Here is a 26494-nt window from a genome sequence, read left to right on the forward strand (position 1 = left end):
TGAGCCCATGTGTCTAGCAGTTCTAACTGTGAAAAGGATAACCCTTTTGACAACTTCGGCGGGCTTTAATGTCACAGCTGGCTAGACGTAGCCACTAAGGCAAAGCCAATAAGCGTAGTACCAGAACTGACTGTACCACCATCTTGGAACCAAGCCAAGAAACTACATTAAAATTTCTTTATATTTAGAAAGAGAACAAGAGACATTTCTTTCCTATCTTAAAGAGTTTCAAGGACGGCCTCCTCTACTAGAAAATCTGCCGCACTCAGTTCTAAAACACGCGATTTGCCACCCTAACCTACCCAGAAATCTCAAAATTCAAGCTCGAAAATTAGCCAAACAACCTCCAAAACAACACTGTTTCAGTCCAAAATTCAGCTCAAAAATAGCAAAAAACGAACTTAAAATCAGCCAGAGTTTAGTCGAGTTTTTCTGAGTCGACTTCGAGTTTTTCCGGCATCCGACGAGTGGGTATTGACAGAGATTCGATCGAAGAGGTCTGTTCAAGATATGGCTAGTAGCTATTGATTTTTGTATGTGAAGTTTCATTTTAAATTGAAGAAAAGTGTCATCTTGAGGTGCATTCTCAATCCTCTCTCTGTTATTTTTGCCCTTTTTAAATTCGTGTGTAGTTTCTGCTATAAGATTTGGATGAATGATGATGTTTATTTCTTTAAATATATGTATTTGTTTATGAGAAGTTCGTTGCTGAGTTTTGTTTAAATCTGCTAATGGGTAACTTATCCTAGATTCTAGTTCTTATTGCTGTTGGAAACCCAATTCATTTGACCTTTTTGTCTTACCCATGTAATTTTACATCTTATTCTAGACCTTTTGTTGCTTGATTTAATATGAAGAATCAAAGCAGCACAGATAAAAGTGGTGTTAACTTTGAGTCTTTGACGAGTTGGTGATATGATTGTACTGTGTAGGAGTAAAATATGTATAAACCTTAGCGTCAGGACTTGTAACAAACGTTGGTAAGAGCAACTGACTAGTATTTGGGATATAAATGTGATGAACTAGCATAAAGTGACTAATATCTTGAGACAGGAGGAGTAAATAGCAACTGACTAGTATTCGCGATTAATAAATCATCGTGGCTATGAGTACGGTTTCCGTAGCATGGTCATGAAATGTAAATCCCAATTCAAGTGTGCGTTTCACGTGACTCGACTATAAATCCAAATCAATTAATATTAAAAATACACATGTTGTAGATCGTGAGTACGGTTCACGTGACGCGATTCGCAATGTGTACAAAAATAAACGAGTGAGCAACATTGCGGCTTGTTCAAACAAATTCCATAAAAACTAAAAGTGGTTGAATAAATAATTAAAAGCGGTTATAAAGTTAAAAATGCACAATAGGTTTAAAACATATAATAAATCATATAATTAGGCAAATTATTAATAGTTAAGCGACCGTACTAAAACCACGAAACTCGAAAGTGCTTCACACCTTCTCCCGGATTAACAGAATTCCTTACCTGGTCTTGTAGTTTCGCGTACTTTAAAACAGAGTTAATTTCCTCGATTTGAGATTTAAAATAAACCGATGACTTGAGACACCATAAATTATTCTAAGTGGTGATTCTGTAATAAATAAATAATCTCATTTCGCGTAATGTCACTTAAATTGGAAAAAACTCCATATGCCCTCGGGAAAAAGGAGGTGTGACAACACTAAGTCTTATTTTTAATCTTAGTTATTTATCATTTTGGATCAAATTAGTTTGCTTATGTGATGACCCAAAATGTCATCTTTAAATTAAATAATCATTTCGGTATTTTAAAACCTTGAAAAGCGCTATCAATAATTTCTCGACTTGCGTGCACAGTCCGTATAATTTTCCGAAAGGTTTATGTAAAAAAGGGATTAAATTGTGAACTAGACCTTTAAAACTTAATTGAGTTGACTTCGGTCAACATTTTAAGTAAACGAACCCAGGAAAAAGTTTTGACCATTTCGGTAGTTCCGTATCGTGATTTGAGACTTGGTAATATGCCCGAAATCGAATTTGGAGGTCCCTAGATCAAATTATTGCCATTTAACGAATCTAGAAATCTAAGGCTACAGATTTCTTAAGTTTGACCGGAGATTTGACTTTTGAGAAAAAGACCCGGAATGGAATTTTGATTATTCCAATAGTTTCGTATGGTGATTTTGAATTTAGGAGCATGTTCGGATTTGGAAGTCCGTAGGACAATTCAGCGCATTTTGGCGGAAGTTGGAAAATAGAAGATATTTAGAAAAGTTTGACCGAGAGTTGACTTTTTGATATCGGGGTCGGAATCCAGTTCTAAAAATTTTCATAACTTTGTTATGTCATTTATGACTTGTGTGCAAAAGTTGAAGTCGATCGGACTTGATTTGATAGGTTTTTGCATCGAATATAGAAGTTGGACGTTCTTAGTTTCATTAGGGTTGAATTGTGGTGTGATTCACGGTTTTAGCATTATTTGATGCGATTTGAGGTTTCGACTAAGTTCGTATCATGTTTTAGGACTTGTTGGTGTATTTTGTTGAAGTCCCGAGGGCCTCAGGTGGATTTCGGAAGGTTAACGGATATAAAAAGGCTGCTGAATTTTCTCTTTGGACAGCTGCTGAATTTTTTACAGCATGTGAATAGTACCCATAAACAGTACCCATGAACAATATCCGTGAACAGTACCCCCGTGAACATTCGTGAATAGTACCCGAAATTTTCTGGACAGAATGTTAAGTTCTGAATTTTCCATTTTTACTAAATTAGAGCTCGGGGAGAGGCGATTTTCGGGAGATTTTCAGAAAAAACAACGGGGTAAGTGTTCTTAACTTAATTTTGGTTAGATTACGCGAATCTATTACTAGTTTTGGCATTAAATCTGTAAATTTAGTTGGAAGAGTTTGAAAACTATCTCGAATAGATTTGTGGATTTGAGGGTCGAAGTATTATCGAAATTTAGTAATTTTGGTATGGTTAGACTCGGGGTTGGATGAAGTTTCATATTTCGCAACTTTCGTCGAATTCCGAGACGTGGGCCCCACAGGCAAATTTTTAGTGCAATTTCGGATTTTTAATGAAAAATGTAGAATTTCATATGGAATTAATTCCTATAATTTTTATTGACTGAATCGAATTATTGTGGCTAGATTCGAGGCATTCAGAGGTCGATTTGAGCGGAAAAGGCATTGCGGAGCAAGATTTTGCTCGGATTGAGGTAAGTAACGGCTATAAATCTGGTCCTGAGGGTATGAAACCCCAGACATTTTTGGAGGTGACGCACATGCTAGGTGATGGGCGTGTGGGCGTATACCGTTGGGATTGTGACTTGGTCCGTCCCGTAGCAACTATAAAGTTGCGTATTTGACTGAAACTACATGATACTTATGTGTTTTGGAAAGAGTTTCTATAAATTGGGTTGAATGCCAAGTTTGGGCCATGTGCCAGAACTGTTTGGATACTTAGGGGCCTTTTACTTATTATCCCCTGACTGTTCTGATTGAAAATCTATATTCAGTCATGCTATACTTACTGATTTCATAATTCAGTCTTTATTACTCTGTTTTTGAAACATATGAAATGTTGTTTTGGGCTGAGCATCTTGTTTTACTGATAGCCTGAGAGGTTTATGACTGAGTGAGGCCGAGGGCCTGATCTGTGAGGATATTTATGAGATCGGGCTGCACGTCGCAACATGTTGTTACTAATTTATGATTGAGTGAGGCCGAGGGCCTGAGTGATTTATGCCACGAGGTAGCTTGTTATAGCGCTTGGGCTGAAGGAGCCCATCCGAAGTCTGTACTACCCTCAGTGAGCGCAGGTACCTACTGAATGCGAGTGCCGAGTGCTGAGCGACTCGGAGGAATGAGTGAATGTGAGGAATGAGTGATTGTGAGGTTGGAGTGAATGAGAGGACAGAGTGGCTGTTATTATGAGAAAATACATTTCATTACTGTTGCATCATAGATGTCATATCATTGTTTTGAAAATTATTAAAAGATATTATTTACTGCTCAGTCAAATTTGATATCTGGTTTATTGAGTACGTACTGATGTGACTTACACTGTTAAATTGAAAGTAAGACTACTCTTATTTGAAAGTTATTGAGATAACTGTATTTGCATAACTCGTCACTACTTCTCAGTTCCTTATTTATTTTTGTTACTTACTGAGTTGGTGTACTCACGTTATCCCATGTACCTCGTGTACAAATCTAGACATTTCTGGTCTCGGCTATTGCTGATTTAGGAGTCAGACTCAGGAGACTATTGAGGTAGCTGCATGGCGTTCGTTGACCTTGACTCTCCTTTCCTTTCATGTTGTATTGTTCTATATTTTCAGACAGTGTTTTATCAGTCGGATGTTGTTATCATTTAGATGCTCATGCATTCAGTGACACCGGGTTTTGGGGATGGATTGTATAGTAATTTTGGAGTTATATTCTATTTTTAAAAGGATTTCTTTAATATTAACTGCTTTCGCCTTTTGTTAAAAGTTGAACTGTGTTGAGATGTCGAGTTGAGGCTTGCCTAGTTCCACGATAGGTGCCATCACGACATGTGAGATTTTGGGTCGTGACAAGTTGTTATCAGAGCACTAGGTTACATAGGTCTCACGAGTCATGAGCAGGTTTAGTAGAGTCTTGCGGATCGGTACAGAGACGTCTGTACTTATCTTCGAGAGGGTGCAAAACCCTTTAGGAAATTCCACATTCTTGAAATCTTATAGTGCGACATTGATTAAACTTGAAGCGTAATTCCTTGAATTCCTTCCACGCATTCGTTTGCGCACATGAGCGCTCGGTATCTGCTGTGCATTGACAGCTTGTAATTCCCTGGATGAGGTGTGAGATGTGATTTCTGTGTGTGATGTTGGTCCAGTCTAGAGGACTTGAGGCCAGGTTTTGTCTATGAGTTGAGTACTGAGATTTCAATTGTGTGAGCACGTGCATTTGGGACTTATATGTCCGTTTGTGTCCTTACTGGTAGGATTTGTGATTGGATGAATAGGGGTGAGTATGATTTGATTGCGAGATGTGTTCAAATTGTTCGAATGTGACGAGAAGAGTTTGTCGAGGATGTAGCAAGGATTATTGGGTGTTTGACTTCTGTCTTGAGTTGGCATATGGCCTCGAGCTATGGGTGTGTTGAAGGACCTCTCGTGTAGTTTAATTGTGGAGAGGAGTAAATCTTTATGTTGTGTTATGAGTTCAGACTCAGAGGGGGGGTTAAGTGATTGTGTAATAGTTATGATTATTGAAGAGTATAGAGAGATACCAGTTTGAGGCTAAGGAAGTGGATTATCTCCTGAGGGTTGATTGAAAGCAATGGGGGTTGATTTTACTATGTTTCAGATGACGGGTTCCGCCAAAAGGTGGTGGAAAGATTACGTATTTACTAGACCCATTATGGTTTTGTCTGAAGATACGGACGTATTGAGAATATCACCCAGTGAATCATGTAGGGGAGCAATGGACCTTGGCATCTGGTTGATTTATATGAGTTACAAAGGTCAACATTGTGGATTATTGGATGTTGTGACCCATAACTTCGCGCCAAATGGGGATGTCTACTATCAATGAATGGATCGAATGGTCATATGTTATATCAGTCTTGACCTGAAATGTATATATATATATATATATGGTACTGAAAGTCTTCCCAATAATTTACTGAAAGGCTCCCCAATAATTTATACATATTTAAGGCTTGAGACATGCAGGGGATAAGGTTAGGACTTGCGGTATGTCTGCCTCCTTAATAATCCAATACTTCAGTTTCAAAGGAGTTAAAAAAAAATAATTTTACATTTACAGAAGGTTTGCTCAGTGTGGAAATCAAGGTTGCAGATTTTGGAGTGCTTCAGAGAAAGTACAGTGGTTGACGATCTTCTAGACTATGTAGTTCGTGCCAAGATTTATCTTGATGGAGCTATACTTTTGTGATTATTGTGCATAATTAGGGGAAAGATTTACCCCAAAGAAGAATCGAAGAGTATATGAATAAATAGGTTAGCTCAATAGTGTTGAGTCAACATAGCAAAAGAAGAAATTAGTCGTGCCAAGATTTATCTTGATGGAGCTATACTTTTGTGATTATTGTGCATAATTAGGGGAAAGATTTACCCCAAAGAAGAATCGAAGAGTATATGAATAAATAGGTTAGCTCAATAGTGTTGAGTCAACATAGCAAAAGAAGAAATTAGTCGTCGGTGTTTGTGGCAAGCCTATGAAGAGGGCAGACTAGCCAATGCAACACCACCTACTCGTCTCAATTCTCAGAAATGTTTTTGAAGGAGTTTGTCTCCCAGATTCTCTGTAATATGTGGTATATGTGGTCTGAAAGGTTGTGTCAGATCACCATGACAGTGTCAGAATATGTCATCAGGTTCAATAAGTTAGCCGTCATACTCCTACTTTGGTTCCTAAGCTAGAGAGAGAGTCTAAAGACTCATTAAAGGACTCAATTATGATATTGAAATTTTGTACAACTCGGGAAACTACAGGCTGATGCTTTATCTCAGCTAGTAGTAGAAATTGCCAAAATGTTAGAATGTGTTCTGGATGAGGAAAAGAGGAAACTAAGGAGACCAATAGGTCTCGAGGTTTTAAAGGATTCGGCGGATTCTGCTCTACAACTACAAATCATTATGACAGGGGCTCGGGTAGCCGGCCAGCCCAATCAATATATCTGATTACTCAAGGTGCTCTAGTAAGTTCTTTTAATGCACTACCGACACGAGCTTCTTATAATGGTTATTCTAGTTATCTAGCATAGACTCAGTATGAGCAACTGAACCCTCAAAGGGATTGTTATGAATGTGGTAATACTAGGCATATCATGAGAAAATTGTCCTAGACTTAGGAGAAACATATTTTATCAAAGCACTCAGGCTACATGCCACATTGCAGTTACTACTCCACTTAAATGACCAGTCAGATGTAGGGGTCAGGATGTTAGAGTGGAGGTGAGACTCCTAGAGGTGGAGACCCAAGCCGTTGATATATTTTCTATGGTATGGCTGAGGTCGCAACACTAGATGGTGTCATTACATGTACGGTCTTGAATTATTATACAACAATAATTTTCTTAACTTGATTTGGTTCTAAGTATCGAGGCAAGTCCTCCTATTGTGCTCCACTTATGAGTGAACTTCGTAATTCTGAAATATACTTATGTGAATGCTCCTATTGGGAGATTCGATGGAGATAGCTATGTCTATCATTATGTGTGTTACGCAACACCTTCCTGATGTTCTTTGGAAGGACAACGTAAGGCTAAGCAACCGATGTCAGTGCGGTTGCTGTCCGCCAATGAGGTCCCCTCCGCACGCTAGACTAGATTGTCAGTGCCGTGCGGGAAAACCAATGTCGTGAGCAATTGCGGAAGCTGAGAGAGAATTGGGTTTTGAATGATGATGATGATTTTATTGATGACTGAAAATGATGATTACAATGATGCGGTGTCGAGGGGAGAGACACCAGAAAATTCTTGCTTGAAAATGTTTGATTGTTTGGTCCCCCTTAATAATGCTTAAAAAAAATAAACCAACATTACAAGACTAGTCCTAATAAAGCTGTAGAAGCACACTGAAATGAAAATGATGTAAACTAGCCTATGATTACAATGAAAAGGACTTAGATTATTACAAGGTAAAACTAAGTCCGATGGCAGCAACTTTGTCTTGCGGGTCAGGATCTGCGCGCACGTTGCTGTGGGCGCACGCGACACTTGATGTGCTGGCCTGAGGCTGGGCGCTGGTGCTTGGCATCAGGGTAAAGGCGCTGCTGGAATGGGCCTGCAGCTGGGCGCTGGCAAGGCATCAGGATCTGCGCGCGCGGCATTGTCAGGGCGCGCGGCGCTGTTGTCATTGGCCAGCCCTTGGGCGCTGGCGAGAGGCATCGGTGGGGCGACAGAGGCGCTTGCTCGCTTGTCACTTGGCGCAGCCAAGACCACGGGGCCGACCATGGCGCTAGGCATTGTGAGGCTTGCTAGGCCGCCATGGGGCGCGGCCAAGGGGTCATGGGGCGTGTCTGGAAAGCAGCCCATGACATGTGTTGTGATTTTGTTAAACGGAAAATTATTCAAAAGAAGAAAATGGAATGTTCCAATTTGGCACAATATGCATATTACTTGTGGTACAGATTTAAGGATGAGATCCTTGTGTTTTAATATAATGAGAAATATTTAAACCGAGCTACAAGTTGCGGTATATATAAGGACGAGGTCCTTGCATTGAAAAATAAATTATGTGTCTAAATGCTCCTTTTGTGAAATTAAAATTTGTACTATAGTACTTATAGGGAGTCATGCCTATGAGACTCATTTGAAAATTCTTTTATGAATATCTTTGTACATAATTTGCCAGATTTGTATTGTAATTATTAAATTTTAGACTACGAGGTGAGTGCCCGGGCCCCGGGGGATGTAAATTGCTACTCGTTAATCCGGATAAGTAATTATGAGATCTTCGTGCCTTGTTATTAGCAAAACTGGAGCTTTGAAACGAGATTTTATTAACATGAGGTTAATTGGCGAAGTTGTGATCAATTATGAACAACTATTAAGACTAGAGATGTGGTTATGATCATACATATGATGCGTTTTATGTCAAGATATCATTGTGATAATGTCGTGCTTGTAATGCGGAGGTTAGTGTTATTGATATATACCTTGTGGTTCTTTGTTGGGTTGCGGACACGTTGTTAGGAGTTGTTTTGGTGTTACTCTGACAGGTGGACATGCCTAATTACAGGGGAGACTCTGCCGAAATTTCTGAAAAAATTGGGAGTTAGAAAATTTGGGATATTGAGATGTGCAAAGAAAGAGATAAGTTACATTATGTGTTTGAAGACGGACTCTACTTCTCATTTGAGGACGAATGACCCTAAATGGGGAGAATAAAACACCCCGTATTTGATGGGTGCATAGGCACAAGTTGTTATAGCCAGTCGAGACTAATATCGTGTGTTGACGTGAAATCGAACCTGTTTGGAAATGATTGGAGTGTAAGAAATTTGGTCTTAAAGTTTGCAAATATGGATAAAGGAAATAATCTCAATTGGAATGGTGTTGTCGGACTTATGTCGAATGCGGAAATGTGGGATCAACCGCGAGTATATGTGTAAAAGTAAAATCATCAATTTGGAAACCTCAGAATAATTCTTAGTACGTTCGAGGACGAACGCTTGTTTTAGAGGTGGAGAATGTGATGACCCAAAATGCCATCTTTAAATTAAATAATCATTTCGGTATTTTAAGACCTTGAAAAACGCTATCATTAATTTCTCAACTTGCGTGCACAGTTCATATAATTTTTCGGAAGGTTTTTATGTAAAAAATGGATTAAATTGTGAACTAAAGCTTTAAAACTCAACTGAGTTGACTTTGGTCAACATTTTGAACAAATGAACTCGGATAAAAGTTTTGACCATTCCGGTAGTTCCGTATTGTGATTTGGGACTTGGTCATATGGCCGAAATCGAATTTGGAGGCCCTAGATCAAATTATCGCCATTTAACGGAATCTAGAAATCTAAGGCTAAAGATTTCTTAAGTTTGACCAGAGATTTGACTTTTGAGAAAAAGACCCCAGAATGAATTTTTGATGATCCTAATAGTTTCGTATGGTGATTTTGGACTTAGGAGCATGTTCAGATTTGGATTTGGAAGTCCGTAGGACAATTCAACGCATTTTGGCGGAAGTTGGAAAATAGAAGATTTTTGGAAAAGTTTGACCGAGAGTTGACTTTTTGATATCGGGGTCGGAATCCAGTTCTGAAAATTTTCATAGCTTCGTTATGTCATTGATGACTTGTGTGCAAAATTTGAAGTCAATCGGACATGATTTGATAGGTTTTTGCATCGAATATAGAAGTTGGACGTTCTTAGTTTCATTAGGCTTGAATTGGGATGTGATTCACGGTTTTAGCATTATTTGATGCGATTTGAGGTTTCGACTAAGTCTGTATCATGTTTTAGGACTTGTTGGTGTATTTTGTTGAAGTCCCGAGGGCCTCGGGTAGATTTCGGAAGGTTAACGGATATAAAAAGGCTGCTGAATTTTCTCTTTGGACAGCTGCTGATTTTTTTACAACATGTGAACAGTACCCATAACAGTACCCGTGAACAGTATCCTTGAACAACATCATGAACAATACCCCCATGAATAGTCGTGAACAGTACCCGAATTTTTCTGGACAGAATGTTAAGTGTTTTTCCAAATTGGAGCTCGGGGAGAGGCGATTTTCGGGAGATTTTCAGAAAAAACAACGGGGTAAGTGTTCTTAACTTAATTTTGGTTAGATTACCCGAATCTATTATTAGTTTTGACGTTAAATCTATAAATTTAGTTGGAAGAGTTTGAAAACCCTCTCGGATAGATTTTAGAATTTGAGGGTCGAAATATTATCGAAATTTAGTAATTTTGGTATAGTTAGACTCGGGGTTGGATGAGGTTCATATTTTGTAACTTTCGTCGAATTCCGAGACATGGGACCCACGGACAAATTTTTAGTGCAATTTCGGATTAATGGAAAATGTAGAATTTCATATGAAATTAATTCCTATAATTTTTATTGACTGAATCGAATTATTGTGGCTAGATTTGAGGCATTCGGAGGTCGATTTGAGCGGAAATGGCATTGGGGAGCAAGATTTTGCTCGGATTGAGGTAAGTAATGGTTATAAATCTTGTCATGAGGGTATAAAACCTCAGACATTGTGTTGTATGACTATTTTGGAGGTGACACACATGCTAGGTGACAGACGTATGGGCGTACACCGTTAGGGATTGTGACTTGGTCCATCCCGTAGCAACTATAAAGTTGTAAATTTGACTGAAACTATATGATACTTATGTGTTTTGGAAAGAGTTTCTATAAATTGGGTCGAATGTCAAGTTTGGGCCATGTGCCAGAACTGTTTGGACCCTTAGGGGCCTTTTATTTATTATCCCCTCACTGTTCTGATTGAAAATCTATATTCAGTCATGCTATACTTACTGATTTCATAATTCAGTCTTTATTACTCTGTTTTTGAAACATATGAAATGTTGTTTTGGGCTGAGCATCTTGTTTTACTGATAGTCCGAGTGGCTTGAGAGGTTTATGATTGAGTGAGGCCGAGGGCCTGATCTGTGAGGATATTTATGAGATCGGGTTGCACGTCGCAGCATGTTGTTACTGATTTATGATTGAGTGAGGCAGAGGGCCTGAATGATTTATGCCACCAGGTAGCTTGTTATAGCGCTTGGGCTGAAGGAGCCCATCCGGAGTCTGTACATATCCCTAGTGAGCACAGGTACCTACTGAGTGTTGAGTGCGAGTGCCGAGCGCTGAGCGACTGGGAGGAATGAGTGAATGTGAGGAATGAGTGATTGTGAGGTTGGAGTGAATGGGAGGACATAGTGACTGTTATTCTGAGAAAATACATTTCATTACCGTTGCATCGTAGATGTCATATCATTGTTTTGAAATTATTGAAAGATATTATTTACTGCTCAGTCAAATTTGATATCTGGTTTGTTGAGTACGTACTGTTGTGACTTACACTGTTAAATTGAAAGTAAGACTACTTTTATTTGAAAGTTATTGAGATAATTGTATTTGCATAGCTCGTCACTACTTCTCAGTTCCTTATTCATTTTTGTTACTTACTGAGTTGGTGTACTCACGTTACCCCTTGTACCTCGTGTACAGATCTAGACATTTCTGGTCTCAGCAATTGCTGATTGAGGAGTCAGACTCATGAGACTATTGAGGTAGCTGCATGGCATTCGCTGACCTTGACTCTACTTTCCTTTCATGTTGTATTGTTCTATATTTTCAGACAGTGTTTTATCAGTCGGATGTTGTTATCATTTAGATGCTCATGCATTCAGTGACACCGGGTTTTGGGGATAGATTGTATAGTAATTTTGGAGTTATATTCTATTTTTAAAAGGATTTCTTTAATATTAACTACTTCCGCCTTTAGTTAAAAGTTATACTGTATTGAGATGTCGAGTTGAGGCTAGCCTAGTTTCACGATAGGCGCCATCACGACAGGTGAGATTTTGGGTCGTGACAGCTTGTATATAAACTACGTAACAAATTCAACAGTACTGTTTTACAAGTAAACGATTTGGCGTCCACCGTGGGGCTTAGGCAGTTGCATAATTGAGTTGATCCTTGGATCTATTACTAGCTCGTTTGATTCTTTGTTTTATAGTAAAAAATCAAAAAAATGGCAGGTAACAATGTCAACATCGCACACAGTGTTGAGCCGCATGAAAATTTTCCTCAACACGAGGAGTCGATCAGTGACACCTGCAATAAGAGGTACTTGACAATTCCAATTCATGGCGGACAATATCCCCGGCATGTGCGGGAACCAACTCCCGATGATGTGGAGGATGAACAAATTGCGAAAATGGTAAGGATCTTGAGAGAGCAGCAAAAAGCCATCATGGGCCATCTCTCAAGGAAGGACTAGGTCATGACGGAACTAAAGCAGGCATTATCAGGTGCTTCCAGCAACGCAAACGAAAGAGGTGCAGTTCCTCCCAACACTTCTACAAATCAAACGGCTCAAAGAGTTGATAATAACACCTCGAGAGGTGAGGTTGGCTTCGACGGAGCCGGGGGGACTAGTAGTGGATCCGACAATGACAACGGTAATGATCCCTTCAAAACCGAATTCATGAGATTCATGAGGGAAATAAATGAGTGGATGGATCAGAACGCGAAGGAGTTTCACGCCCGAATGGATCAAATTCCAGCTGCACCACCAGTTTTGAAGGGCCCTGATTCGAAGAAGTACACCCAGTTACTCTTTAAGCCGAGCGCAGCACCAGAACTGATTCCGAAATGGTTCAAGATGGTGGACATACCAAAGTACGATGGGACTTCAAATCCTCAAGAGCACATCACAACTTATACAATGGTGGTAAAAGAGAACGACTTGGCTCAACATAAGATTGAGTCAGTTCTGCTGAAAAAATTCGGAGAAACCCTCATGAAAGCGGTCTTGACATGGTATTCACTTTTATCCGAGTATACAATTGACTCTTTTGAAATGCTTGCAGATACATTCATAAAGGCCCATGCCGGGTCCAGAAAGATCCAATCCCGGAAGGTGAACATTTTCAGGATTGCACAGGATGAGTTCGAATTACTGCGAGAGTTCGTTATTAGGTTCTAGAAAGAGAGAATGTTGCTACAGGTCATACCAGACGAATGGGCAGCTGAGGCATTCACTAAGGGTTTGAACCCAAGGAGCTCCGACGCCTCCTGAAAGTTGAAGGAAATCCTGCTCGAGATCCAAGAGACCAAATAGGCGTTTGTTCATAGTTGCTATGAATCGAAGATAAGGATAGAAGATGATGAGCTCGGGTTCCCGACATAAACCAAGGGGATGGACCGAGACAAGAACCAGGAAAAGTTCAAGGGTGACTTTGATGCATACCAGCGATCTTCCAAAGGTCGTTTCTTTCCTTACAAGAGGGCCGAGGGATGCGACAGCAAAGGGTTTCGATATTCAAATAGATCCGATCCCGATAGAAGAATTAACAGCGGCCAGAACATATAGCTACAAGAAAAAGAGGTACCGAGCACCCAGGATTCCTCATATCCAGGCTGTCAGATTATAATTTCAACATCAATGTAGTGGAGTTGGTATCAGCAATGAGGAATATCAAAGAATCAAGATACCCGGAGCCGATCAAATCTGATCCTAGCCAGAGGGATCCCAACTTATGGTGTGAATATCTTGGGACTCATGGTCACAAAGCTGGGGACTGCCTGCATCTATGCAAGGAGGTGACAACGTTGTTTAAGAACAACCATCTTAGGGAGTTCTTGAGTGACCGAGCCAAGAATAATTACGGGCACAACCGGGATAATGCAGGACTCTCGAAGATAGGGGAAGACCCTCCTCGACTGACTATTAACACAATTTTCGGAGGGAATAAAACCAATGGTGCATCCTTCTTGGCGGCCCAGAATACAAAAATATCAATGACTCTCAGCAAGAGACTTCGGAAAGTCGCCGAAGATGACATTACATTCACAGAAGAAGACGCTGATGTACTTCTTCTGCCGTATAACGATGCCCTGATAATTTCTCTTAATGTTTTAGATTTTGAGACTAAACGTGTTTTGGTTAACCCAGGAAGCTCAACCAACATCATTCAATAGAGAGTGCTGGAACAAGCCAAATTAAGCGAAAGTATCATTCTGGCAACAAAACTCCTCGACGGGTTCAACTTGGTAAGTGTGACAACCCGAGGAGAGATCCTGCTACCACGAATGCCAAAGGGGTTACGAAGACCACCTTATTTGAAGTGGTGGACAGTGACATGGGATACAACATAATTCTCGGTAGACCGTGGTTACATGATATGAAGGTCGTACCATCAATATATCACCAATTACTGAAATTTCCGACCTTAGAGGGAATCAAGCAAATCAGAGGAGACCAACCGGCAGCAAGAGAAATGAACGCAGTGTCAATTTCAAGCAGTAATGGGAAAGTACCCAGCAAATAGCAATTACAGGAACCGGTACCTGCTCCCGAGCCGAGTGATAAAGGCAAGGATTCGTCAGAATCCTACTAGGCTCCGAGATATTTTTAGGTATCGGAAGAGAGACACGCGACCAAATCTACGGCATAAGAACTCGGACAAGTGGCTTTGTTTCAGGAATTCTTGGATAGAAAATTTCACTTGGGAGTATGACTCAATCTCAAGCTCAGGTCAGGATTTATTAATTTCCTTGAAGATAATGTTGATTGTTTTGCATGGTTGCACTCGAATATGACAGGTATCCCACTAGAGGTGGTCGTGCACAAGATATGCCTGGACCGAAGCGTCCCTCCGGTAAGGCAAAAGAAACTCCTGATAGTTGAGGTCATAAATAGGGTTGTTAAGGAAAAGGTAACTCGATTACTTGATATCGGTTCAATCCGGGAGGTAAAGTATCGATAATGGTTAGCTAATATAGTTGTAGTTACGAAAAAGAATAACAAGTTTTGAATGTGCGTAGATTATAAAGACTTGAATAAGGTGTGCCCTAAAGACTCGTTCCCACTGTCAAACATCGATCAAATGATTGATACGACGGCCAGGCATGAGTTAATGAGTTTCCTCGATGCCTATTCCGGGTACAACAAAATTAAGATGAACCCGGAGGATCAGGAAAAAACTTCGTTCATAATGAACTTTGGCATATATTGTTATAATGTGATGCCATTCAGGCTTAAAAATGCCGGAGCCACTTATCAAAGGCTCGTGAACAAGATGTTCGAGAAGAAAACAAGTAAAACGGATGGAAGTATATATATATATATATATATATATATATATATATATATATATATATATATATATATAACATGTTGTTCAAGTCTTTGAATGCAGGTGATCATTTAAAGCACTTCCAGAAACCTTTGATATCTTAAGGAAGCACAACATAAAGCTCAACCTTGAAAAATGCACATTTGTGGTTGGCTCTGGTAAGTTCTTGGATTTTTTGGTTTCACAAAGGGGGATCGAGGTAAACTCCGATAAGATAAAACCATCGAGGACATCTCAGACCAGCTGACAAGCTTAAAAGAAGTCCAAAGTCTAATCGGAAGATTTGCCGCTCTAAGCAGGTTCATCTCTCGATCCTCAAAAAAATATCATCACTTCTTCAAGTGAAGAAGAAGAAGAAGAAAAACACTTTCGAATGTACTCCAGAATGTCAACAGTTCTTGAAAGACCTGAAACATTATCTATCAGATGTAAGGCCCCGTGAAAACTTTGGCTCAAAAACCCGAGATCTCGTAGTGCCAAGTTAGGAATATGTGTTAGACCGCGGTTCGGACCCTTTGGATTGGTATGTGCATTAAAAAGTTAAGGAATAATATTTTTCAGAAGAGCGCGTTTCTGCGGTTCATTAAGCGGTCGCATAATAGCTATGCGGACCGCATAGTTGCCGCAGAGTGAGGCAGTTTGATGGTTAATTTTGAGGTCAAATATGCGGCCAATTATGCGATCGCATAATCAATATGCGGGCCACATAGTCATCACATAATCTCCTTGGAATTTTGCGAGGGGCAGTTTTGCAGTGCATTATGCGACCACAGAATAGGTATGCGGACCGCATTCTTGTCGCATACCCAGCAGTTTGTTCGTGTTTTAGGGGCCATTTTGCGGTCCCTTTTGAGGGCTGCATGTCAATTATGCGATCGCAGATTGGGTCGAGGCTCCTATTTTCTAACTTTTAAAACCCGACCCCATCCTATTAAAAACACCCCATTAGACCCCTTTTATGCTATTTTACTGTAATTAGAGTGAGAGGGGGAGTTCTAGAGGGAAAACTAACTCTCACCAAGTCACTACAATCCTTGCCCAAATCTTTGAAGACTTTTAAGTAAAATTTGCTAGGCCTTCATCCTAAGAGGTAAGAATTTGTGCCCTAAACTATGATTTCGAAATTTCTATTAAAATAAGTGATTAACAACTGGGTTCATGGGTATAAGGATTGATTATCTTGCATGCATAAATGATAATAGGGTATGGGGAGATTGCGAGTTAAAAAGATAGCAATTGGGGTGTAAAATGATAAAAATTTCTCACAAAAGGGTCCTAAAATCACAATGCACACTTAGTGCTTGATAATATACTCAAATGAGCTAGAATCTTAATCATGTCTCTAATTTTTTGTTCAACTTGTAATTCTCATAAAGTAGATCAAAGTTGCTAAGAGTTCTGGAATTTTGTAAGAATTTAAGGAAAACTCTATTGAGGTATGTATGGCTTAAAAATCCCTCTTTTTAGAAATTGAACTCCGTTGGTGTATATGCAAATGTTGTAAGACTGAAATTGGATTGACGAATTGATTGTTATTTCACATGAATTTGTTTTGCAAGTATATATACGTGAAATGTATGCCTCAATGTGTTCAATACACTATTTTTGATAATTTAAAGATATGTGAAGAATATGAACCATGTGTTGAAATGCCTAGACTTCAAGTCAAGATTATCATGCCAACTATGTGAAATCTTATCTATGCTTACAATTTGAATTGCTATTGTATGTCCCTATTATCCTAAATTGCAAGGTTAACACTGAAAGTGGAAATAATGTGAAACGTGGCCTAGTGCCAAGTATGATGTGATAATTGTGGCTCCAAGTGCCAACGAATTGATATATGTGTAATAAAGATTGAGATGAGATGATTAATGAAAAAGGAACAATGTCTTGGGAAGACGGCCTAGACGATCGGATCGTGATCGGACGCCATGCCGCACACATGGTAGTATTGTGCTGATATTGAATCCAAAAAATGAGAATGAGATGGTGATTGAGATACATGTCTCAAATGAGGCAACCTAGCCGATCGGGTCGTGATCGAACTCCGCACAAGAAAGCGGTGGTATTATGAATGATGATGAATAGTATTAAATGCCCCAACCTAAAGCTATGGAAACTATGTGACAATTATATGATTCTTTTATTTGATTGAACTTGTGAATTCCTTGTTCTTGTATGATCGTTCTTTCTAATGAGATGGTGTTTAGTTATACATACCAGTACTATTCCATGGTACTAACGTCCCTTTTGCCAGGGGCGCTACATTTTTGAATGAATGTAGGTGGTTCTATAGCAGACTGTGTCAATCGCAGGTAGCGGAGTATCCTCCTCTTAGAAGTCTTGGTGAGCCCCTTTCCTTCAGGGGTTATGATGTACACCTTTTGTTATAAAATTTCCACTTTTGCGGTATAGCCAGGTTGCCGACGTTATCATAACTGTCTTTTGTATCCTTAGAGGGTCCGTAGATATTTGTGTGGGTTATGTAGGGGTAATGGTCGGGTCAATGAACTATGTTGTAATTCTAAACCCTAGTTCTTCTAACTGTATCTGTATGAAATCTTGGGAACTTAACTATGGTTTAAATGTGGTAATATGAAATGAATTAGCAATGTTATATGTACGCCTAACCTACTATTTAAATAAATGGAAGCATGGTTTTCGTGGTCGTAGTGAGTTGGGTAGAAAGTGTTGAAAAGGCTTGCTCAGTTGGGTTCACTCGATTGAGCGCCGATCGCGCCTCCCGAGGTTGAGGCGTGACATCAAGTCCCCCGTTACTATCAAAATCGGGGAAGGTGAACAACTGTTAATATACTTAGCAGTCTTAGAGATAACGGTAAGTGTTGTTCTAGTTCAGTAGGACGAAGGTACGCAATTTTCTATATATTATGTTAGCAAAATCAACTTAGGAGCGGGACTCGTTATCCGAACCTCTAAAAGCTGGCCTTAGCTCTTGTAGTTGCTTCTCGAAATGTTTGGCCTTATTTGCATTGCCACGCGATAGTCGTTGTGACAACCTTCCCTTTGTGGAATGTTCTTCATTAGCCTGAGATGTCAGGACGGTTGGCTAAATGGGCAATTAAAATTAGTGAGTTTGATATTGAATATAAGTTTAGGACTGCGATTAATCACAAGTTTTGATCGACTTTGTGGCTAATTTCAGTTCGGGGTTATTACCCCTAGTTGCTAAAAAAGCGGTGACGGTGTCAGAAATGACATTAGAAGTTTGGTCATTGTTCACGGACGTAGCTTCCAATGTGAAAGGGTTCGAGCTCGAGGTGGTCCTAATCACGTTTTCGGGGGAAACTTTAAGGCATGCCATAAAAATTGTTCCTTTAACTAACAATTAAGCCGAGTATGAGGCTTTGACTGTAGGACTCGAACTGGCCCGATGACTTAGCTCTAAGATCATAGAGACTAAATGTGATTCCCAACTGGTAGTAAACCAAGTATATGGGATTTTTGACACAAAGGAGGAACACATGCAACAACATGTGATTAAAGTTCAAACTTTTTTTGCTTGATTTAGGGAGTAGTCGATCACACACATCCCAAGAGAAGAGAATGTAGAAGTGAATGCATTGGCCAATTTAGGGTCATACACGGAGATGAAAGGAACTGACTATGGTATTGTCGGTCAACTTTCCATTCGGTACTAGATGTGGACGACAATTGCGAAGTAAATACGACCAACCTATTATGGGACTGTAGGAATGAGTTCATAAACTATCTTCAGCATGGCAAACTGCTCGAAGACCCGAAGGCATCCCGGGTACTATGTACTAAAGCAGCTCGCTATAACCTCTTAGGTGGACAGTTATATAGGAGATCATTCCAAGGCCCATTAGCCCGATGTTTAAGAGCCCTAGAAGCAGGATACATGATGAGAAAGGTCTATGAAGAAATTTGCGAGAACCATTCCGCTACTGACTCGTTGGTACTAAAGATGGTAAGGGCAGGATACTACTGCCCAAATGGAACAGGACGCAAAAGCGTTCATTCAAAAATGCGACAAATATCAGCGTCATGCATAATTAGTGCACCAACCAGCAGAACTCTTACATTAGGTACTATCCCTATGGCCATTCATCAAATGGGGGGTGGATATAGTTGGGTCACTGCCACTGGGTCCTGAAAAAGTATGATTCCTTTTAATTTTAACTGATTACTTAACTAAATGGGTTGAAGCATGTCCTTACCAAAATATTGGTGAGCGTGAAGTGGTCGACTTCCTATGGTAAAACAAAATTTGCCGGTTTAGAATACCAAAGGAGATTGCCTGTGAAATGGACCACAGTTTACATCCTCACCATACCATCCGAGCGCTAATGGGTAGGAAAAATCAACCAATAAAGTAACTATTTAAAACCACAAAAAGAGGTTAGAAGTAGCTAAAGGAAAGTGATCCGAAGAGTTACCGAACAATGACAAAATGAAGCACGGGAATGACACATTTCTCTCTCGTATACGATGCAGAAGCTCTGACCCTAGTGGAAGTAGGAGAACCAACTTTACGGTTCTTCCGAGCAATTGAAGAAGCAAATAATAAGGCTTTGCTGGTAATGCTGGAATTGCTCGATGAGCGTAGGGACTTAGCACATGTGAGGATGGTGGCTCAAATAAAGGATGGAATGATATTATAACCGGAGGGCTAATCTCTGCTACTTTAAAGTAGGAGACATGGTTTTGAGAAAAGTGAGTTAGAACACTCAAAAAATCAACGCTGGGAAGCTGGGTTCGATGTAGGACAACCTCTGTCAGGTTTCAGCTATCACCAGTAAAGGATCATACAAGCTGGAGAATCAAGATGGAGTCAAATTTCCTAGCAGCTAGAACATGACTCATCTCAAATGGTATTATTACTGATAGATCCTACATGTACCGAAAGTATGTGCTCTACTCTTTTTTCCTTCGATCGGTTTTTGTCCCAATCGGGTTTTTCTAGAAAGTTTTTAACAGGACAACAACGAAAAGCAAACTACGACGGGAGCCTCATCAACAAAGTTAAGACCTTTAAATGACAAGACATCAATATGATAAGCCACTATGTGATGGTTAGATAATCTTTGGCTCGATGGCAAAGTCCCTAATGGGAAGCAAAGCTTGCCATTGAACTAAAGATTATTCAACCATTCACAAGTATTTTTCTCAACGGAGCAAGACTTTTAGTATTCCAATTCGCATACTTCGCACTGAATACTGGAGGGAATAATATGAGAATACGGCAACGTGATTGCCACAAAAATCGAAACTACAATACCTGGGAACAATAATGTCTCATCGAGACCGGGGACTACACAGCCAGCCCCGCACAAACAAGTTGTACAAGTAAGCCACATGTATTGTTAATTTCTTTTTTAAGCAAACAAATGCTTATATACTTTTAAAGATATAAGGAATAAAATAAATTTATTTTATTTTTATCGTGCTTCTTGTCCAAACGATGAAATTTATTTTATCATTTGAAAGTTAATAAAAAACTTCAAATGCTTGTGTCAGAATTAACAGGAGACATCCTCTTCAAGAGCACCGTAAACATAAGAGGGCCCTCTCTTATGAAACCCTCATAGTAAAGGGTTGGTTCCAGAAGAATTTATGCCCAGAACCCAAAAGCTATCAGACAAAAATACATCTGAAGCCTTATCTAATTCAACGCAAAAAGAATAAACTTTGTGCATTATTTAAATAAAGGTCTTCTTTATTTATCAACATTGTACAAAAGACAAAGGAAAATAACAAAGAAAAGAGAAAAAAGTGTCAACTTCATCGCCATCAAAACTCGGTGGAGAGAGGCATCTACGCACCCCCAGGGAGAAGTGGGCGGATCTAGCGTCGGTGCAGGATCTTGGCCTTCATCAATATTTTCTTCAAGTTTCTCCTCGATTCCTGAATATTTGGAGCCGGTACTAGAAGAATCAGTTGCATCATCCTGAGCCGAGAGACGTTCTTGAGCAGTTAACTCCAACGCTCGGGCCTTGGTGATTTCATCAACGATATCAATGATGACTGCTTTGGCCTCCTCCAAGGTTTTCCTCTACATATGATACATAGAGTATGTCTTTTCAAAGATGAGAGAATCCCCTTGGTGTTGGAGCTTTACCTTGAGTCTGTCAACCTCAGCTAAAAGGCCATCTCGCACGGATCTTGTGGGCCAAGGATAAATACAAGATCACAGATTGTAGACATGTGAACCCGATTTTTCTCCATGATCTTCTTATACCTCTCTTCCACCCAGGACAGTTTTTCCTCAGTAGCAGCAACCTTTTCGACTTTGGAATTCAAGGCTGCCTCCAAATTATTCACTCATTCAATGGAGGCAGACTCGCGCTCGGCAGCAGTAGCATAACATCTTGGACCTCAACCCATTTAGCTTTAGCCTCTTGAAACTGTACATTTAGCTGAGTGGGTTCTTGGCTAAGGCCATCACTTCTTGCTCGCTTTACTGCAGCCGAACCTCTAGTTCACTCGCCTCAACAACTTTTGCTTCCAGCACCGGGAGGCGAGCAACAATTTGGTTCCTCTCGGACGACACCTGATCCCGCTCGGACATAATTCCCTCTTTATCGAGGATCAATCTCTTTGGTTACTCTTGGAAAATAGTTGATCCCTCTCGGACATAAGTCCTTCTTTAGCGAGGATCAGTCTCTGAAGGCCCTCGGAAGTAAGGAAGTTGCCTGCTAAATGTATATCAAAGTTAGAAAACCCCAGTATAACAGATCAACAAAAAATATTAGTAGGAGAACAAGTGTGGTATTGCTGCTGCATTGTGCATGGAGTTGTTCAACATACACTCCCTAGAAAGGGAATGTATCTTCTTCTTATCTTTCTCTGAAGCCAGTGACTTCAGGTAATCGTCAAGCTCCACTGGCCTAGACAGAAGATGGCACTCCTTCAAAATTGAGAGAATAACGCTCCACCTTCCTCGGGGATCCGGAGAAGAGGGTGAATAATTGTGCCCCAAATTCCCGTGATCGAAAGACTAAGGAGGAGAAGCAGCTTCTTCTCGGACATTGATGGCTGGTGGAGGAGATGTAGCTATTGTTGGTGATAAAGGCGCGACTGGTGTGGAGGGGAATGAAGTTGATGGTGTTTTAGGCTGACAAGTAGCTGCGATAGGGGCAGTGCTGATTATTGGTTGCTCACCAACCAAAGGCAGAAGAAGGCCGATTTCCTACCTCACAGGACCAGTAACAGCAAAAGGGATCGGAAAGCGAGAATTGGCATTATCTATTATCTCAGAGCCTCTTGCAACAAGGGATCAGCATATGCTGGATCGGCCAAAACTGCAACTTCGAGGCACATGACACAACCCTGCGGGAGTCGTGAATCAAACAAAAAGATATGGTTACTAAGTTTTCTTATGTACATACAAAGGCGGAAAGTAGAAAGAATCAGCATACCGTGTGTCACGACCCAAACCGATGGGTCGCGACGGGTGCTTGAGTCCTACCTGTCAAACACCCCTAAGCATGCGTCTAGGGTATGAACCTGTATAATATCTGTTGAATTACGAAGATAACATACATGAAGGAAACTTTACAACAAGGCATATGTACGTATATATGCAGAATACAGTGGACGAGCCGGCAAGGCTGCAATAGACAACTATACATCTAATAACTGAAAGCCGACAAGGCTGCAATAGACAACTATACATCTAATAACTGAAAGCCGACAAGGCCACATACAACCCAACTAGACATATTGTCTACATGCCTCTAATGGAAACACAACTGTACAAAGACGGGACTGAGTTACGTCATTCCTATATATATATAAAAACGTATCGTACCAAAATCAAAAGCAGCTCTGGATCAAGTGGAGCACGCCAACACACGCTGATCAAGGATCCTAAGAAGGGGGACCGTCAACTTGCCTACCTGCACATGCGAGCATAAAACGCAGGCCCCGTGAAATAGGGCGTCAGTACGAAAAATGTACTGAATATGTAAGGCATGAAAATTAGTACATAAAAGACATAGATGAAACATGGAATATAGAAACACGTTTTTAAATCTAAATAACTTTCTAAATTCTAAAACACTTATAATGTCATGTACGTGCGTATAAATGTCATGCCATGCATAAGTATGGGTGTACATTATATCATCAAGCCACTAAGGGTATCCTATCGTATCGTCTCGGCCACCGTGGGCAACATCATCAACATATACCAGCTGATCAGGTGGTGGTGCGTATATAACGCCGTAACCTTTTCCCATATCCCATATACATATATTTACATATGTACGCGTATATAACGTCATCTGGTCATAGGTCAATGCACATGTATGAATGGGTGAAATGCATTAAAATATGTAAAAATCTCAATATTCCTTCCAGATAAACTTTTCCAACTGTGTATTACTCTGAGACCCATGAACAGAAGATAATAAAAATTCACATGGGGAATTAAGAATATAGACACCCCGAGTATTTCTATGAATAGAGTAATTTATGGAAACTGTACGTTTGCTCGTTTCTTCAGTATAGTTTGTATCATGCCAAAAGAAAGAAGGGAGGGCCTTCACATACTTGGAGTAGGGAAAATCCGTATGATATTTTTGGAAAAGATTGCACCGTACTCCTTTAGAATTGCAAAAAATTTTACGTTGTTAAGCTTCTAATAATAATTCTCGTTGAATTTGATAGAAGAAGCCTCACTACTACTGTTTTGAAATTCAGAAAGCAATGTTCTATTGTAGAACCTTCAAAATAAATGAATTGGAATTTTGAGATTCTGAAAGCAACGTCTGTTGCAAAGCCTTCAAATGAAATGAATTGGAATTTTGAGATTCAGAAAGCAACGTCTGTTGCAAAGCCTTCAAATGAAATGAATTGGAATTTTGAGAGGAGTACGCTTTTGGTTCCTTCGAATTTTAATTCATATTGGATTGTGACAAGACAATTTAGGATAGTCATCCATGCTCTTTTATGCCTAGGTCGCCACCTAGGCATAAATGACTACTTAGTCACTTCTTGACATGGTGGCTTCTTGCCACGTGTTTGGGGGATAATTTATAAAAAAAAATTATCCACTTATTACTTAATTGGGTAATGTCCCGTTATCTGGTAATTAACCAATTACCCGTATAATTTAAAAATTACCAAAAATTTCTTAAAATTCTACTTATTTTTAATATACTTTATACATTATACTACCGTGGTCATATGGTACCTTGCATGTACTAGTTTATAATTATCGGGTATTATCGCTCGACCCGTATTTTTTGTCAAATTGGCCAATTTTAACGAAACTCGTTTCCTTTAATTCGTGTACCCTTTATCCTTCATAACACTTACTTATCGCTTATTATAAATAGCATAAATACGTTAACCTCAAGATAATCTCATCCCCGAGTCTACATCGATCAACTGAGGATGAAACTTCTAACGTACGAAAACACGAGATGTAACACCGCGGTTCTTGGCCTTCCATCCGTATTTAGGGGCCATCTTCTTCTGTTGACGGGTCTCTAGCGTAATAATATCTAGAATCTTCTAAATCCATTAGTTCAGGCCTTCAATCCTTGGTAGTGTCCACCGAGTGGCTGAAATATTGGAAATAAAAAGGTTAGGAATGACAGGAAACCGTCTTTTTACGGGGAAAAAGATAGATTACAAACTTACGTGAATGAATCCATGATTTGGGAAAAGATAGAGTTGTGGCCGGGATGATATCCCTGGTAGCAATAACGAGAAACCGCTCTATCCACCCACGATCATTGTCATCATCCATGCTGGTAAGCAGAGCATGGTGTACGCACTTGCTAAAATTTATAACTCCCCCATGAAAGATTTTGGGGGAGTAGAGGTTCATAATATGCGCCAGGGTTAGGGGTTTTCCCGTCTCCGTGCACAGCTGGCGTAGACAAGCCATCGTTCGCCACATAGAAGGTCTTACTTGTTCCAACCAGACCTGGTACCGGTGGCATAACTCCAAGATCACGGGGTCAAGTCCCCCACTCAAAGAAAACGGACCCAAAGTGAAGGGGTACGTATAGATATGCATAAAAAATTCTTGGTAAAGGTAACCCGCTCTACCAGGTCAATGGTAATGATGTTTAGGTCATGGCAGTTACAATCCTCCTTCACAATACTCGACGGGGTAATAGAAGAGGGATACCTGCTAATAGCCCAAGTTCGAGGATTTGCAGAAGGGAACTTCTCTTGGAAATTATTAATAGTGCTCAAGTGTTTAGGTGTGATGGTGCATACTGTAGGGGGTCAACATTAACATCAACCTCCTTATCCATGCTTCTCTTTGGGCCTCCATCAAAGAGAAGACCAGAGTATTCAAAAAAAATCAGTAAAAGAAGCCATAATAGCTGGAATATGACTGAGTTTTGAAGAAAGTCATAAAGAGATGAAAGCAGAAAAAGATTGAGATCAAAGAAGGTAATGAACTTATGAGGGATTTGGAAGTGAAAGAGATAAGATGATGATTATAAGTAAAGATATAGATGGCAAAAATCATGGTTATGATTACCTCGAAAATCGGCGAAAATATTGCTTAACCGTGGGGCAACACTGTTCGGGATATTAAACGCTAGATGACATACGTTTTATCAAGCGTCAGAGATTACTCAAAAGGCTTCAGAAAATTTTCCGCCAAGAAAGGAATCTTCACCAATCCCGATGACACAAAGACGTGCCACCAAAAAGCAGGGGGGCTATCTGTATAGGGTAAAATCAGTTTATATTGAATGATCGAATGATAGAGTGATATGTGAAACCGGAGACATGCGGAAGATAAATCAAGTAAGAATTAAGACCGGGAGCAACAGCTGCAGCTAACATCGGATAAGTCCCAAAGGGAGCATAACCAATGTTGAGCAGGTCGAATGGTTGTCACTAGATGGCATTTAATGAGGAATATTCTATAATATGAAATAGGTAGTCGTCGCAGAGAATTTTGGCATTCATGGCCTACCGTTACATGTTTATCAATGGGCCCATTTATTGTCATTTAAGAGGGGCTTGATCCTAGGATCTTGTTTCTTAGGCATATCTATAAATAGTGGTTTCAACAACCATTGGAAGGACACGAAAATCTCTGGCAAAACTTATGCTATATTTTATTCTCAAGCTAAATAATACAACATTACTTTCTATTTTATATAGCTCTTATTTCTGTTCTTAGAAGCATCACTCCCGGAGCTAGGCTTGTC

At 39.9% G+C, this 26494-nt stretch overlaps 1 long non-coding RNA gene across 2 annotated transcripts; it reads left to right on the forward strand.

Moving 5' to 3' along the window:
- The first annotated feature begins 221 nt into the window (after positions 1–221).
- Positions 222–17836, forward strand: LOC138880147 (uncharacterized). Of its 2 annotated transcripts, XR_011402737.1 has the most exons (5): positions 222–578; positions 3137–3204; positions 10591–10658; positions 11686–11747; positions 17581–17836. It is a non-coding gene; the product is annotated as an uncharacterized lncRNA (long non-coding RNA). The 2 variants fall into 2 exon arrangements; XR_011402736.1 differs by lacking the exon at positions 17581–17836 and having other exon boundaries at positions 11686–11877.
- The last annotated feature ends 8658 nt before the right edge of the window (positions 17837–26494 follow it).

Source organism: Nicotiana sylvestris, chromosome 1, assembly GCF_000393655.2.
Source record: "Nicotiana sylvestris chromosome 1, ASM39365v2, whole genome shotgun sequence".
Lineage (NCBI taxonomy): Eukaryota > Viridiplantae > Streptophyta > Magnoliopsida > Solanales > Solanaceae > Nicotiana > Nicotiana sylvestris.